At 37.7% G+C, this 18,621-nt stretch overlaps 2 pseudogenes; both read left to right on the forward strand.

Annotated features, from left to right (window-relative positions):
• Positions 1–9,235: 9,235 nt before the first annotated feature.
• LOC148777712 (C-type lectin domain family 2 member D-like) lies at positions 9,236–16,102 on the forward strand (annotated as a pseudogene).
• A 186-nt stretch (positions 16,103–16,288) lies between these two features.
• Positions 16,289–17,786, forward strand: LOC129536953 (PITH domain-containing protein 1 pseudogene; annotated as a pseudogene).
• Positions 17,787–18,621: the final 835 nt, after the last annotated feature.

The raw sequence follows: 18,621 nt of genomic DNA on the forward strand, positions 1-18,621 counted from the left end.
GATGACAGAGGATGAGACAGTTGGATGGCACCACCAACTCAAAGGACGTGAATTTTAGTAAGTTCCAGGAGTTGGTGATGGACAGGGAGGCCTGGCGTGCTACAGTCCATGGTATCGCAGAGAGTCAGACACGAATGAGCAACTGAACTGACTGAACTAAAGATTTGCATTAGAATAGGATCTGCTTAACCAAATATTATGAATTTCATCTCAAGTACTGTATATACTGAATATGTTTCCTGAATGAGTAGAAGAATAAATAAAAGTATGGAAGGAGTCTGGCATTTACAGAAACATAAATTATAATATCCCAGTAGCAATGTGATTTTTATGTTAGAAAACAATCAAGTGAACATTTCTTCAAATATCTAGTGGAATAAATCAAAAGCAACAAAATTTGAGGTTCTGAAGGAATTTTCATTTAATTAGATTAGAATATTTTTCTCAAATTTGGTACAAATGTCACGGTTTGTGTGATTATCAGTTATATGTAATCCATATACATCAACGTACATCAATATGGACATCCGTCCACATCAATCCCTCAGTAAGTTTGAGGCCAATGTGCAAGTTTTAAAATTCAAGTCAAGGATTTACAGAGGGAGGTAATCCTGAGTTCCCAAGGAGCAGAAGTGTTGAGAACATAGAGTTCATTCGACACTAGTTAGATTACCATTTGTTCATCTACCCAATGCTCCTAACTCCTTGTACAGGTCAATCAAATAGTTAAATTAGCCTTAAATTTTGAAGAAAACAAAAGCAGTGAAAATATGTAAGTAAGCTAGTCTTTCATCACAATTCTACAGTTATCATTAACCAGAAATTAATTATACTACCTGACTCTAGATACAGACATGGTCTATAAAACTGACACTCAGAAGGTGAGAATTAGGTTGTAATAAGAACCGTGGCAACAGAAAGAGGATTGAGAGTCAGAGCTATGCCAACTGAAGGACAGAAAGACCAGGATTCTACAAGACCAACATGGCTACTGGAAACTGATGTTTTTTGGAAAAAGAATCAACCACAGAGATATGACGTAGAAATTCATTTTATCAGAATATTTGGAAGAGTTGAAATAAACAGTAACTCACATGTTAACTGAACAAATAGAAGATTAACACGGCAAATAATCCCATATTTGCTGTAAACAACACATTCTCTGGTGTCCCAAACTCAAATACTGAAAACTCACCACTTACAATAATAGCACTTAGTATTTGTTTAGCATAGTTCTAAGAGCTTTAAAAATCTTAAATATATTTGAACCTCATATGAAAAAAAGAAAAAACTACTAAGGGGACACTGTTGTTATTCTCATTTTCAATGTTTTTTTGTTTTTTTGGCTACAGGGCTTATGGGATCTCATTTCCCCGACCAGGGATTGAACTCACTCCCCCTGCAGTGAAAGAGCAGGGTCTTAATCACTGGACCACCAGCAAAATCCTTATTATTTTCATTTTAAAGATGAGGAAACATTCTGGAGAACTGGAGTAAACTTTACAAGGTCTCACATCTAGAAAGTGCCAGAGCTGAAATTTAAACTCAGATTACCTGGTTTCAGAGTCTATCCTTAGCTATTTGATTATATTGTGCTTAATGGCCAGATGGCAAATTTAGTTGAGAGAAGATGAGAGTTTGGGGAACAGTGGTGAACTTGGGCAGGATATTCAAAATCAATATTGCTGTTTTCTACTTGAACCCCTGTAGGACAAAACCCCTGTTCCTATAAATCAAACATCCTGGCCATTCTTGACATGCAGTCTGCCTTGGACCAGCATTGTACAAATTCACCACATGCATCATATGTACACGTTAATCCATAAATCTTAACAGCATCAATCATTAACAATTATTTTAGTCCCGGAAGAACCACTTGCATTTTGGTGACAGAGTGACAACAAAATAAAAGTTTGTCTGTGGTCTAATGTTATTATATCTCAATACAGAAAATTCCATGTAAGAAATATACTTTCAGATATTAGAAAAATAAATTTCTCAACCCTAAGGAATTGATATATTCAATGTTTTCAATCATGAAAGTATAGAAATAATCATGTTTTCTTCTCAGTTCTGACTGCCTGAAAGCTCAAAACTTAATTCTTATTTACTAATCATAAGTTTGCTTAGCTTTTTTAATGGCAGTATACAAAACTGCATTCCTTTCTTTGGTCCTGATAATTAATAACTATTTCTCTAAGTGTATATTTTTTCAAATCAACTCAAAAACTTTTAAAATAAATTTTTGTGGCTATAAATGTGGGGGTTGGTTTATTTCCTTTTTTAAGTCAACTCCAGGATATTTCTCCTATTAGCAGATATCTAGATTGGGGTTTATACCTGAGTACTTCTAGAATGTTTTGACAGTAGATTACTGAATACAAGGAGCCTGATTTATTACTCTTCCCTGATGAACTGTATATTTTGCATGTCCTATAACACTAAGCACAAAGCTATGAACAGAGGAGGCATTCAAATTAATTAATAACTCAATGAATAAAGTGAATATCCTCAACCTTAGGGTGCTCAGAAACCAGTCAACCCTCCAACTCCTTTCTGGCAGTAGATCAGGGACTTCCCAGAAAGAAAACTGCAGCTTCGCACATTTCCATGTAAGAAGTGAAACCAGAAGTTTGTCTTTTAATATTGAGAATTGAGGTTAGAAATCTATTTCCATAACATTCCATCCCTTCCCACTATTTGTTCTTATTATGAGTCAACTTTCTGGTTTGGTAGAAATAAAGTCATTTCCTTCAAAAATCTCTAATTTCCGCTACTATATTCTACTACTCTAGGGTTGGATAGTTAGATCAATCTACAAAGACATTATTTTATTTCTAAGTAAAACAGGAACTAGATATCTATCCAGTACACACTTACTATAATAAACATGCAAGTGCAATTTTTTAAATTTGGAAGAAGAGTCTTCACTTCGTTATACATAAGATGGATACAGACATCCTAGTTTTAGCTGTGTGAAACTAACTTATTCAGTCTTTTGATTTCTGATCTGTAAAATGAATATAATAAAATATGGCCTCTCTATTAACCATAGGAGTTACATCAACTCTGCAATACCTAGGAAAGCATATTGTTTCACCAGCTCTGTCTTCTGGCTGGATGTGGGGACTCAACTGGTTTCTCCAGGGGTCTGCACTTATCTCTATATTTTTGTTTTTTATCCCATGGATCTGGGCTCCATTTGTACGTTGCTTTCTCCATGAGACTGGAAAATAACTTCTGCATTTTAACTCTTTATACTTCCTAATCCTAGAGGAAGAGAGATGCCTTTCCTCTCCCAGAGTTCATATGTTAAATATCAGGTAAGTTACTTAAGAGGGCTAGTAAAGAATCTGCCTGCAATGCAGGAGATATGAGCTTGATTCCTGGGTCCGAAAGATCCGCTGGAGGAGGAAGTGGCAACCCACTCCAGTATTCCTGCCTGGAGAATTCCATGGACACAGAAACCTAGAGGGCTACAGTCCGTGGAGTCGCAGAGAGTTGGACATGACTAAGCAACTAAGCACACACACAAAAGTTACTTAAGAAAGACCTAGTTTCAGAGAACATCTATTTCTGAAATAGTGTCTGTTTGGGAGAGATGGAAAACTCTAATTGATCAGTCTAGTTTATGTGCATAACCCTTGGCAGGTAGGGTAGCCCCACCAGTGGCAATTCCAGTGGGTCCAGATTAGGTTTGGGAGAGAATTTGCTCCAAAGGAAAATTAAAATGCTGGAAGCCATTCCCGACAAAATATGCTTGTGAAAAAATAAGAAAATTAGGTAGGTAGGGGAAAGAGAAATTAAAGAAGTGGCTTCAAAGATTGTGCATGAAAAATTACTCTGTAGCAAAGAGTAACAGTTAGTCTTCCTGTGCTCACAAAGAAAAATAGTAGCTGAAAGCCCATGATATGAGATTTGGAGAATAATTTTTTCTTTTTCTATTGTTCTTTTGTTGTTGCGGTTCTCTTTCTTTCTTTCTACTTTGATATGGACCATTTTTAAAGCCTTTACTGAATCTGTTACAACTTTGCTTCTGTTTTATGTTTTGTTTCTCTGGAAGAGAGGAATGTGAGATGTTTGAGAGGCATACGGGATCTTAGCCCCCTGACTAGGATCAAACCCATACCCCCTGTATTGAAAGGCGAAGTCTTAACCACTGGACAATTAGGAAAGTCCCCAGAGAATAATTTCTAAAAAGAGAAAAGCATGCTAAATGGATTTTTTCCAAAACTTGTCCAAATTATTTTAGGCCTTGGGTTATATACCACACTTTTTACCTCAAACTTTACTTTCCCTTTTGGAAAAGAAGTAAAGAAAAGCACAGATGAAATAATTAATTTAATAAATCAGGAGTATTAAAATAAACAGCACTTTTTCTCCATGGGAAAAAAGATATCACACATAACAATGACTGGTCTGGGTGAGTTTTTACATTATTTATTCTAAAAATATGAAAACTGATGTAATTTAAGTGGCAAAACTACCCTCTCTAACATTTTATAATATACATCTCATCTGCAGTAGCAAGTACACTGCATTTAACATTAAGAGGAAGGTGGGTGGCAAAGAAGAACTTAAGAAGCACTTGTCTTTCCTTTCCTTTGGCATGTAGCAAAATTCTTTATCCTGGAGGATTTTATACATTGATTCTTTCTAACAATATCTGTTAAAAGAAAGAAGGAATACATATATAAAAACAAAGCTCATGAAATGCATACATGAAGAGTTCCAAATAAGTTTTAGGGCTTCCCTGGTGACTCAGTGGTAAAGAATCTGCCTGCCAGTGCAGGAGACACGAGTTTAACCCATAGGTGGGGAATAGCCCCTGGAGAAGGAAACAGAAACCCACTACAGTATTCTTGCCTGGGGAAGTCCCATGAGGAGCCTGGCGGGCTACAGTCCATGGGGCTGCAAAGAGTTGGACAAGACTGAGCGACTATAACAACAACAAAATAAGCTTTATCAACACTTTGAGAAGGGATAAGTATCTTAAAGGCAGATTAGAATGTGAGAAAATAAAGAGAATGAAATTCCTAAGGATATGGAAGAGAGTTAAGGTCTGTGCTTGACCTTTCCAGGTATTTCCAGTTTGCTCAGCCCCTACGGTGTCCACACTTCTCACCCATGCATTTGCCTTTTTTCTTTGGGAGACTGTGTGTTTGCCTTTTTGTTTATCCTCAAGTATATAAACCCCTGGTTAGGTTTGATTGCGTTTAGGCACTGAGGTTCTTGGCTGTTTGTCATTGTCCCAGGCCCTCCTTTCCCTCATACAGCTGTAAATGGGAGGTTTTTTGTTGTTGTTTGTTTGTTTTTTAATTATTGCTTCAGTAAGATCTTAGAATAGGGAACCCTGAGAATTAAATTGGAGAGCTAATATAATTTTCTATGTTTCCTCATCTTGCCTCTGTAGGGACAGTGCTCTGAAACATGTCTAATACATGTCAAATACCTGTGAAGGTATTGCTGAGCTACAAATAGTTTGAATAGCACTTGAGAGGACCACAGAGAGAATAGCTGTGACTATATGAGCCCAGAAGGCAAGAAATGGACTTGGAAAGAAAAGAGATCTCTTCATTTTCTCCTAAATTGCCTGTAGAATAATGATTGCTGAGCTGATTGAATGTTTAAAGACCATCCAGCAAACAAATTCAAAGTTTAAATAAGGCGTAATTTCAAAATTATATGGGCTTCCCTGATGGCTCAGAGGGTAAAGAATCTGCCTACAGTGCAGGAGACTTAGGAGACTCAGGTTCGATCCCTGGGTCAGGAAGATCCCCTGGAGGAGGGCATGGCAACCCACTTCAGTGTTAGTGCCTGGGGAATCCCCAGGGACATTGGAGTCTGGCAGGCTACAGCCCATAGGGTCAGAAAGACTTGGATATGACTGAAGTGAACGAGCATACACAAAATTATATAACCAGACGTATGTTATGGCATGATTCAGTGATAAAATTAAGCTTGTGATCTGCCCATTATTAAATGTTTCTGGTCACTCTTTGTTTAACAAAAGACAAATGTGAAAGGGAACTGATAATATACAGGAGAAATGTGAAAAGTTTATACGCAAATCATTTTGAAAAAAGATGAACCTTACCTTATATAAGTAACTGCCTATCACTATTGTCCCTAAAGGATGCCAACAGGCTGAAACAGCTCTCTTATGTAAGTTCAGTTCAGTCGCTCAATCGTGTCCAACTCTGTGAACCCATGGACCAGCACGCCAGGCCTCCTTGTCCATCACCAACTCCCAGAGTTTACTCAAACTCATGTCCATTGAGTCAGTGATGCCATCCAACCAACTCATCCTTTAGGTAAACTCCTTAATTAAAAAACAAGCAAAAAAGACTCAATATTGATTTAAAACACAAAAGCAGACCAATGGCAGATAAAGCAGATTTGAACAGGGGAGCTCCGTAAGTGCTCCAGCGAGCTGCACTGTGTGGATTACTGTCCCCAAGAAGGGCTTCCCAGATGGTGCTCATGGTAAAGAACCTGTCTGACAATGCAGGAGATGTAAGAGACATGGGTTCGGTCCTTGGGTCGGGAAGATCACTTGGAGGAGGGCATGGTAAACCACCCTAGTATTCTTGCCTGGAGAATCCAATGGACAGAAGAGCCATAGTGTCTCACAGACTCGGGCATGACTGCAGCAACCTAGCATGCACAAACGTCCCAAAAAAGGTCCTTGTAACATGCAGTATGGCTTTCACCAGAAGTCAAGGGTACTTCCCATAGGTTTGCGGTCAGCCAGAAAGGAGCACCAGCCAATGGGATAGTAACAGTGACTTGAAATTTGGTGAGCGGCTAGGATTAGCGTCTTGTACCTCTGACATCTCCAGGGGAAGTGCTTCTGGAGCAGCTGTTGCTGCCTCAACCTGGACTGGAGGAAAACAAAGATAACAAGAGACAAGCTGCAGTGTGAGGCAGAGCCGCAGAGTTGCCAGCTTCTGTGGGATAGCACTCAACCAACGCAGCACAGGCTGGTAAGTGCTCAGGGTTTAGGGTGTGGCTTATAATAGAGCGCTAATATGGCAATAGCTGAGTGGTACTCCAGCAAAACGTATAGTTATAAGACAGTATGTAAAGTTTAGGAATAATTTGTGCTCCAGGTAAAGTCTTGAATGAAATAATCTAGCCATCAGTTTCCCTAATCTCTCTCTCTCTCTTTAAGGCACATACGTGTACACACAAACACTAAATCTGCCCAGCTCCTGAAATAATTATTTGGAGGATGCAAAATAATGTCCACACATTAAGAATTTCAACATACAAAATTAGAGGGAACTCTATGCCTTACAATCTACCTTTGAAAAAATGCCACCCCATTACTGTTTGCTTGCCTCTCAAGGAGGTGACTTTGAAATCCAGGTTGCCATGGTTTCATCCTCACTTCTGTCAAATAATATAACTTGGTGATCATTATCTGAGCAAAATGCTCATAGCACAGTACTTTTGTTGTTGAACCTGAGGTCTGCTTTCTAAATCTGGAAGGAGACACTTAGCACATCAGAGCATTTACTCCTAAACAGAGAGAAGTAATAGAAGAGAGCAAAGTGGTTAAATGATTAGAGCCAACCTCTGCCCCATATTGACTATGTTACTTCAAGAAAACTTTTTAACCTCTCTTCTACTTTAAGGAAGTTACCTCATCTATAAATTAATAATAATGATAAGCTCCTATTTGATAATGTTATGGTGAGTTTAAATTACTTCATAGAAGTTAAAAGCTCAGAACTAGACTTACTGTCAAGGAAACACAATAAATATTAGATATGATTTTTTTCTGTTATTATTATATTACTAAAGCAAAATCATGTTCTTTTCAAGAAGTTTTAGTTGCTATTTTGTGGCTCAGCTGGTAAAAAATCCACCTGCAATGTGGGAGACCTGGGTTTTATCCCTGGGTTGAGAAGATCCCCTGGAGAAGGGAAAAGCTAACCACTCCAGTATTCTGGCCTGAAGAATTCCATGGGCTGAGTCCATGGGATTGCAAAGAGTCGGACACAACTGAGCAACTTTCACAACTTGCTATTTTACCCTTAAAACTTTTGGACTTGAATCTGTGGCTGGGATCCATAATCAGTTCAGTCACTCAGCTGTGTCCGACTCTTTGTGACCCCATGGACTGCAGCACGCCAGGCCTCCCCATCCATCACCAACTCCCGGAGTTTACTCAAACTCATGTCCATTGAGTTGGTGATGTCATCCAACCATCTCATCCTTTGTCATCCCCTTCTCCTCCTGCCTTTCATTCTTTCCCAGAATCAGGGTCTTTTCAAATGAGTCAGTTCTTTGCATCAGGTCACCAAAGTATTGGAGTTTCAGCTTCAGCATCAATCCTTCCAATGAATATTCAGGACTGATTTCCTTTAGGATAGACTGGTTGGATCTCCTTGCAGTCCAAGGGACTCTCAAGAGTCTTCTCCAACACCACAGTTGAAAAACATCAATTCTTCGGTGCTCAGCTTTATAGTCCAACTCTCACATCCATACATGACTACTGGAAAAACCATAGCTTTGACTCGATGGACCTTTGTTGGAAAAGTAATGTCTCTGCTTTTTATTTGGCCACCTCATGCAAAGAGTTGACTCACTGGAAAAGACTCTGATGCTGGGAAGGATTGGGGGCAGGAGGAGAAGGGGACAACAGAGAATGAGATGGCTGGATGGCATCACCGACTCAATGGACATGAGTTTGAGTGAACTCCGGGAGTTGGTGATGGACAGGGAGGCCTGGCATGCTGTGATTCATGGGGTCGCAAAGAGTCGGACACGACTGAGCGACTGAACTGAACTGAATGGTCAAATTAACTAAAAGTATGTGAAGGTCAGGGTCATGGTGTGAAGGCTTAACCTGTTGGCTCCATAAACCCCTGAACCTCACTTCCTTCACACTGAATCCAGTAGTTGGAAGGGTTATTTCAGCTGCCAGCCCTCTCTAGTAGCTTCTCAAGCCGCACTGATAATGATTTGGGGATAGCGTGTGCCAAACAGGAAGCAGTTCAGATTCTGAGGAACTTTCATTGTAATTCATATACTACTGTTGTGTTCTCATTTGAGAGTGCCCTATCATGATATGCTCATCTTAGATTGCCTTAACTTTGCATTCTCATTTGAGATTGTCTTCCATCAGATTACTGAAGTAAGTCCAGATACTGAGCCGGAATCTTGAAACCAGTGTGTTCTCTCCAGCCTGTCTGTATTTTTTTTTTTTTCTTACTCAGAAAGAAACATGAATGACCACAAAAGGCTAACAACTGTAGGAGATTCCCAATCTTCAGGTAAGAAGCACAGGTGTGACAGGCACTATGCTATATTTGTGAAATAAACAAATTTACACTTTGTGAGTTTTTGCTTTCAATTCTGAATCCTAACCCTCCAGAGGGAGTCAGCATTTCCTCTCTCCTACCCGTGCAAAATTATTTCCAGTTGTGTATCCAAGGGAGCTTATAAACCCTATAAACAGATACACACTGTGAATTAAAGGTACCTGATTTTCATATTATTTTAACAGCTTTATTGAGAGAAAGCTGACATTACATTAAAATGCACATATTTAAAGTGTACAACCGAATAGATTTTGATGTACATGACAATATCCAAGAAACCATAAATGCATTCAAGATAATGAAATATTTATTAACACCAAAATTTTTCTCATATCCCTTTATTATATTTTTCTCTTGATAATTTCAGCATGCCCTCCTTGAGAGAATCACACATCAACTTTCTGACACTACAGATAGATACGCATTTTATGGAATCTTATATAGATGGACTCACACAGTATATACTCATTTCAGTTTGGCTTCTTTTGTTCAGTATAACTATTATGAAATTCATCTGTGTCATTGTTTGTATCAGTAGTTCATCTCTTTTTTGTTGCTGACTAGAGTTCCCTCATATAGATAAAACACTATTTATTTATTCACCACCCACAGTTTGGGGTTATTACAAATTAAGCTTCTATAGAAATTTAGGTACCAATCTCTGTATGGACATACTGTTCCATTTCTCTTGGGGAAGTACCTAAGTGTAGAAATAATGGATCATATTGTAGGTGTATATTTAGCTTTTTAAGAGATTTTTACAGTGCTTTCCAAAATGATCTTGCTGTTTTCACCAACATTGAATGAGTTCCAGTTCTTCTATATTCTCACTAATACTTGCTATGGTGGGACATTTTAACTTTAATTATTCTAATAGTTAGGTATGTAGTAGTTTCTAAATTTAGCTTTAATTTGCACTTTCTTTATGACCAATAATGCTGAATATCTCTCTATGTGGTAATTTGCCATCTATATATTTCTTATTTCATGAAATGTCTGTTACACCTTGTTGTTTCTATTTTTGTTATGTTGTGTGTTTTCTTAAGTATCAAGTTCTTTATATATTCTAAAGGACCCAAGACCTTTATCAGACTTTGAATTTGAAAATATTTCTTCTAGTCTCTGATTTGACTTTTCATTTTGTTAAAACTGTTTTTTGAGGAGCAGAATTTTAATACAAATCCAATTTATTATTTTTTGACATCATGCTTTTTGGTTGGATTGACTCTTTCTCTAATCCAAAGTAACAAAAAAAATTTCCTGTTTTCTCTGAAACTTTTTATAACTTCAGCTCTTACATTTATTTCTATGATCCTTTTTGAATTAGTTTTTACATATGGGATGTGGTATGGATCAAAAAGTTTTTTGTTGTATATGGATATCCAATATTTCCAGTACTGTTTATCAAAATGACTATCCTCTTTTGCATCTTTGCCAAAAATCTGGTGTCTGCACATGTGTGGGTCTATTTCTAGACTATGCTATATTGACAACTTTAGTTTTTATAATAAGTCTTTAAGCCAGGTAATACTTGTGCTCAAATTTAGTTCTCTTTCAAACCTGGCTATTCTAGTTCTTTTTACATTTCAATAGGAATTTTAAAAACAGCTTGCCTACTTCTACTCAAAAAAAAAAATAAAAAAACAACTGCTGAGAACTTTGTGTATGATTGTGATAATGTACAGATTAGTTTGAGCAGATTGACATCATAACATTACTGTGTGTTCTAAAGCATGAAGACAGTATCTTTCCATTTATTTACATCTTCAGTTTCTTTCAGCAGTGTTTTGTATCTTTATTGTACAAGTTTTACATGTCTTCTGTCAGACATAAATCCATAAGCATTCAATATTTGTAAGCTATTGTAAATGGTAAGTTATATTTTAATTTCCTATTGATAAATGCTAGTATATAGAAATGTGGTTGGTTTGTATATATTAATCTCAAATTCTATAACAGTATAAGGTCACATAAGTAATAAAGAACTGATTAATTTTTGTATAGGAGATGTTATCTGTTCCAACCTTATTATGGAATCACAAGAACCCTCAAAAGAAAATAAAAAGAAATTTTGTATCATTAAAATGATCACAGTTGTCATTTTTCTGGTGATCCTAATAATTACACTGGCCACAATTCTAGCAGGTGGGTGGTTCATTTCCCAAATATGTTTATATCAACTCTCCTCTAAAATGTTTCACAGTACTTGTGCCTTTCAAACTTTAGCTCAGAATTAAGGGTAATTTCAGACATCTTACATGAAATAAGCCTATGTTTCCTCCTATATATCATGAGAATAACTTTGTTGTTGCTATTTTTCAGTCCCTAAGTCATGACCGACTCTTTGCAACCCCATGGACTGTAGCATGCCAGGCTCCTCTGTCCTTCACTATCTGCCCAAGTTTGCTCACCTTCATGTCCATTGAGTTGGTGATGCTATCTGATCATCTCATCCTCTGCCACCCCCTCTCCTTTTGCCTTCAGTCTTTGCCAGCATCAGAGTTTTTCCAATGAGTCAGCTCTTCACACTAGGTGGTCAAAGTATTGGAGCTTCAGCAACAGTCCTTCCAATGAATATTCAGGGTGGATGTCCTTTTAGATTGACTGGTTTGACCTCCTTGCAATCCAAGGGACTCTCAAGAGTCTTCTCTAGCACCACAATTCAAAACATCAATGCTTTGGTCTTTTCGATGGTCCAACTCTTACATCTGTACATGACTAATGAAAAACCATAGCTTTGACTATATGGACCTTTGTTGGCAAAGTGATGTTTATGCTTTTTAATATGCTTTTTTATACACTTTTAATATGCTTTTAAAAATATGCATCTAATATACTAGCCATACTAAATAATGTGTACTCCTGAACATTTTTTGTTGAGAGAATGAGTATCTATTAGGTTGTTATATGGAGGAGATGCCTGATGAGAGGCCTGGGTTGGACATATCAGTTTACTAATATCAGTACATATATAATAGTCATGTACATATATAATGATACATATAAAATCAGTACATATATAATGGTCATGAAAATGAGAGAGACTTCCTAGAAAGAAATATCACTTGAGAAGAACATCAAGCCCCAGTTTGAGCAATAACAGCATCTACTTAAGTGGAATCCATCAAGATTTTCTTTCAACCTAGCAAAAAAGGAGTACAGAAATTTAGGAATGATGAAGTCTAACACCTTCAGACAGAAGGGCTAACCTGGTGAATTTTATTCAAATGAACAACTGTTTGAAATTAAGGGAGTTCCACCCCCTCAGTATATAATATATTATTCAATCATGTTTAGTTGAAAAACACAGATCTTCCTCTGAACACATATCATGCCTGGAAGGCTTGATTGGTTTCCTAGGAAAGTGCTTCTATTTTTCTGAAAATACAACCACCTGGGCAGCAAGCCAGAACTTCTGTGCCTCTCATGCTGCAACTCTTGCTGTATTCAACACCACAAAAGAACTGGTAAGAAAATGCTTTTGAACCATAATTATATTTTCAGAGGTTATAGCTGGTGTGGAGAATAAGAAGGTCCAGAAAAGACCCTCTGATAAGCAGAGAGGGGGCTCCTACTTTCATATTTATTCAAACCACAGAAAACGTTCATATCTCATTCATGTAACCTCAGATGAAACCTCATAGTAAGTTATCAGGCAACATTTAGGAGATGACTTTCCCTTCCTATTTAGAAGCAAGTTACACTCTGAGGCATTTTCCCTTGGCCCCATGTAAAGCAATTTAAATACTACTGCCCATGAGAAAGACCACAACTGTTCTTCAAAGAAGTTCAACCACATAAGTACCTAGGCTGTATATTTTCAAGGGCTTCCCTAGTGGCTCAGTGGTAAAGAATGCGCCTGCCAATGTGGGAGACACAGGTTCAATGCCTGGGTTGGAAAGATCCCCTGGAGAAGGAAACGGCAACCCACTCCAGTATTCTTGCCTGGGAAATCCTGTAGACAGAGGAGCCTGGAGGGCTACAGACTTTGGGGATCACAAAGAGTTGGAAATGACTTAGTGACTAAATAACAATAAGAACATCAAAAGGAATTATAGCAATGAAACTCCGAAAAACTCTAAAACCATTTCCACAATTCAGAATTGAAAAGTTATAATAAAGCTCTCAGTATGAACTGATACTAATCTACCTGTTTTATATCAAATGAAAGTTGTTTTTTGTGGGACTATATGAAAGAAATGATAAGCAGAAACATAACAGTTTGTCAGAGATGCTGGAGAGAATTAGTACATGAGTTGTTATAACCAAGATGATCCAGGAGCTCCAGGGTACAAAAAATTCTGAACTCGAAAAATTCAAAAGTGTACAATACAAAATGCCTTGAAACAGAATCAGTAGAGATGTAGAATGCCGGAGGTGATAAGAGACAGAACGGTTAAGACCTTAAGGAGCATAGGGACATATTTAACATTTGCTGACAACTTGCTCTACTAGGAATGGACAGAAGAGGAACTGACCCACATTAATATTAATTTTGTAGAAAATTCTGGTAAAAATATTTAAATGAATGCATTAGAATGGTGGAAAAATGAAAAGTTATAAATTCTATTCCATAGTATAATAAATTATGAAATTAAGTTGGGGGAAAATGAGAAATATCAGATGGATATGGAAACAGAACAAAAGCTTTATTATTTATCTGTTAAATTAATGGAATAAGCACAAGAGAAAAAGAATAGAACAAAATAATAAGTGAAGATACACAGAAGGAAAACTGGTTCTCTGAATAGACAAGATTGATCACAGAAAAGGAGAAAGACATACTCAGCCTAAGAAATACAAACTATGGAGATGTAAAAGAATTATGGCACCCAGTTAGATCTTGAAGAAAAGGATAATTGTCCAAACAGTTATTTAAAGAATTGTTTAGACATAGACAATCTAAAAATTAGAATATATATATATATAGATAGGCATATTTCTTAAGAATTAAGTGGTAATCATGAAAGAATAAAAATGTTTAAGAAAGGTGTTCAAATAGAGACATAAAAAATATCAATCCAACAGAATTTAGTAAAAATAAATATGGAAAAATAAAACACAACATCGATAAATCCAGATATAACAAAAATCATGATAAAATATAAGTATCTTTAATTTAGCTCTTAAAAGACAAAAATTTTCAGATTGGCTTTATAAAAGCAATGAAGTTCAGTTGTGTCCTACTTACAGAGACATAACTAACACACACACACACACAGAGGAAAATTAGAGAAAAGGTAAAAAGAAAAGATATGCAAGGCAATTAACCAAAATCAAACCAACCCATAAAGCTAGGTTAGTGGTAATAAATAACAGAAAATATAATGTATCAGAATAAATACGGAGATATATAAAACCTGAATAAACCAATAACTATTTAATACATTTTACTACTGAACAAAATTCTCCCATCCTAAAAGCCACCGAACCTAGAAAGATTTGATCAAGTTAGATCAAAGCTTCACAGAAAAATTAATTTCTGTTTTATAAAAACTCTATTAGAAAATAAAAAAGAAAGGAAGTTACCCAATGCAATTTGCTACAAAAGCTCTTACAAAAGTAACATAACATGTGAGTTGAGTCATGCACCAGAGAAGGGCAAAGTCACCTGAGATCATTTCCAAATCTGAAAGTCTGTGTTTTTTTTAATGTATAATGACTTAGACCAAAAAATTCATAAGAATGAGGCATTTGCTATTTATTCTATAAATATTCTTTATCAAAGAATTTTCTGAAGTGATATTCTGACCATTCTCAACATTGGATTGGACTGAGGCGAAAACCAGGGCAGACTTGGAAGTGGATCGATGGAACGCTATACAACCAGGATTGGTAAGTCCTGAGGGTATGATTGACACACCTGAAACTGGGGCTTAGAACCTTTCCCATCATGGAGAGATCTGAGTTATAAACCATACACCCGTTCTCCTAGAAGTTTCCCTTTGGTGGAGAAAAAATGGTAACACGAGCTACTATACAAATTATTTAATGCCTATAATATTCCAAACACAATGCTTCATATAATCATTGTACCATCCAACCTGTACAGAAACTGTGAGAGGTGTAATATGTATTATTCCATAATAATACAGGTGAAAGAGAAATTAGTTTTCAAAGATGTTGAATAATTAGAATATTATACAACATTTAAAATATATTTGACAACAGATCCTTGCCTTCTTAATCATATAGATTATTGATATTTTGAGTTTATAAGGGCTTCCCTGGTAGCTCAGCTGGTAAAGAATCCGCCTGCAATGTACGAGACCCCAGTTCGATTACTGGGTTGGGAAGATCCCCTGGAGAAGGGATAGGCTATCCACTCCAGTATTCTTGGGCTTTGTTTGTGGCTCAGAAGGTAGAGAATCTGCCTACAATGTGGGAGAGCTGGGTTTGATTCCTGGGTTGGGAAGATCCCCTGGAGAAGGGAATGGCTAACCCACTCCAGTATTTTGGCCAGGAGACTTCCATGGACTATACAGTTTATAAAGCTATGTTTTAGGACAGGCAAAACATATGAATTCAGTTTGCTTTATATTCAAATAGTATGATGTGGGTTAGAATAAAATCTGAGAGCAGACAATAATCTTCAGTATCCACTCATTCTGTGGCCCTTTTTTATTTCTTTTGTGTTTTGTTTCAGGTTTAAAATAACTGGGATTGGTGAATGTGCCTATTTACACAAAACTGGGATCAGCAGTGCCAGTACCCATTTAGTTAGAAAATGAATTTGCAGCAAACCAGACACATGCACATCAAAAAGTTAAGACACCCCAGATTTAACATACTTTACATAAAATGTAATTTTTATTCCTTCAGAAAGAAATATATTAATATAAAGGTACATGAAATTCATGCTTAGAAATGTTCATTGATATTTCACTCAGGGCGGCCAGAGCGAAAAGAGCGAGTCTCGGGGAGCGGCGGCAGCTGCGGGGCCGAGGGGACGCGCGGGCGGTGGCGTCGCCATGTCGCACGGCCACAGCCACGGCGGGGGCGGCTGCCGCTGCGCCGCCGAACGGGAGTAGCCGCCTGAGCAGCGCGGCCTGGCCTACGGCCTGTACCTACGCATCGACCTGGAGCGGCTGCAGTGCCTCAAGGAGAGCCGCGAGGGCAGCGGCCGCGGCGTTTTCAAGCCGTGGGAGGAGCGGACGGACCGCTCCAAGTTTGTTGAAAGTGATGCAGATGAAGAGCTTCTGTTTAATATTCCATTTACAGGCAATGTCAAGCTAAAAGGCATCATTATAATGGGAGAAGATGATGACTCACACCCCTCTGAGATGAGACTGTACAAGAACATTCCACAGATGTCCTTTGATGATACAGACAGGGAGCCAGATCAGACCTTTAGTCTGAACCGGGATCTTACAGGGGAATTAGAGTATGCTACAAAAATTTCTCGTTTTTCAAATGTCTATCATCTCTCAATTCATATTTCAAAAAACTTTGGAGCCGATACCACAAAGGTCTTTTATATTGGCCTGAGAGGGGAATGGACTGAGCTTCGCCGACATGAGGTGACCATCTGCAATTACGAAGCATCAGCCAACCCAGCTGACCACAAGGTCCATCAGGTTACCCCACAGACACACTTTATTTCCTAAGGGCTGGCCAAGACTCCCACAGAGGTGTTGTGTTGGTGAAGAAGTATGACATCCTGTTGGGAAGGACAAAGAGAGATGGGGCTCCAAAGAGAGTTGGCTGCCACAGCCTCTGCCAAGCTTTGTCTTTGGGGCTTGCTGCAGAAACCTGGCCTATGGAAGACACCGCACCCCCAGGAAGGGTTATGTGGGTGCCAGGGGACAATCATGGTTCTCTAGAGCCCTACAGAAATTGGGTCTTGGGCTGGTCAGTACCTGGCAGCCATGGATAATGCCTGCCTTCCCAGTTTATGTGGCCATGGGATCCCAAGTGTCTTGTTGCTTTGTGGCAGGATTATTGTGTGACTTGTTTTTAAAATGGAAATTATTCCTGGGCTGCAGTAAACTTTCTGAAGCCTCAGCATTGTGTTTGTATTAACCATCAGGAGGGTCTCCAGCTAGAAATACTTGTCCCTGCTTGCTCCTTCTCCCTGTCATCTTTCAACATTCTTGTCAAGTTGCCCAGCTTGGAGTTGTCTGTCATGCACCAGTGTCCCATGTTATAGCTTGAAGAGCAGAAATCTCCTGATGTTGCTTAATAGCTTGGGAGGGTCTTTTTTTCCTATTGCCCAGGTAAGCGGTCTCAGGAGAGCATTGTTTCTGTGTTTGTGGGTATCCTGGTCGGGGTAGGATTGGGACTTTGATATGCTTCTCTTTGGGACATCCTTAATGTTTATCAGCTTTTAACTAGTGTTGTAAGCCCAATGGCAGAATTTGGAGATCTCAGTTCTTCTGTTCATGGCTTTTTATTCACTGTGACTAATAAGCTTCCTAATAAATCCTTGCCAGACTTAAAAAAAAAAAAAAGAAAGAAAGATATTTCACTCAAAACCTCTAAATCCATTTTTATAAATCTGTTAGATTCTTGGCATTCAAGATGTATATGCCACAGCATATTTAAAAGTTCCCAAATTGCTTCTAGAATCAAATCTGATAGGTAATATATTAAAATATGTATGAAAATTTTAGATGACATTTCAAGAGATTTAATAATATGAGTTGACTAATGTCATTCAAAATTGTTTGCTTTGTTAAGCAAGAATTCTGATATTTTTACTGTTAATTTCATTATCAGTCCTAGTTGATTTTCTTTTAGTTTTGCAATATTTGCATAACTTTATGAGATTCACTCATGAATAATGTAGTGTAGTTCAACACAAGAATCGTGCATAACATGTTGACTTACTAGTTGAGTGAATCTCTTTCACACACCAAACACATAGAAGAAAAAATGAAACAGTAATAAAAAGATTTCACATTCAGACTGCCATGTGACAGAATCAAGGTGATGAATAAATAGTGTGAACTCGCAGAGTGCTATTTGTGAATGCCAAGGACCTATTGTGCGATGGACATCATGAATAGTACAAATTTGGGGGGGCAGGTGGGTGAGGAAGTGATTTGAACCTTGCTGCTCAAACTGCTGCTCTCTATTTGAGAAAATGAATTAGGTTCCGTGTCAGAATGTGTAACTCTTCAGAAGACATTATCTTCATGTTTACTCAAGGTTAACAACATCTCTTTGTAAAACATTGTTTTTTTGAAATAATTGTGAAATCTGTGTTCTGCATCCCATGGGTGCTTCGTGTATACTCATTGACAGAAATTTAAGTAGTTGTAATAAAAGAACACATACTGGACTTGCA

The sequence above is a fragment of the Moschus berezovskii genome, chromosome 6 (assembly GCF_049115385.1).
Source record: "Moschus berezovskii isolate FMDL1 chromosome 6, NW_MosBer_1.0, whole genome shotgun sequence".
Lineage (NCBI taxonomy): Eukaryota > Metazoa > Chordata > Mammalia > Artiodactyla > Moschidae > Moschus > Moschus berezovskii.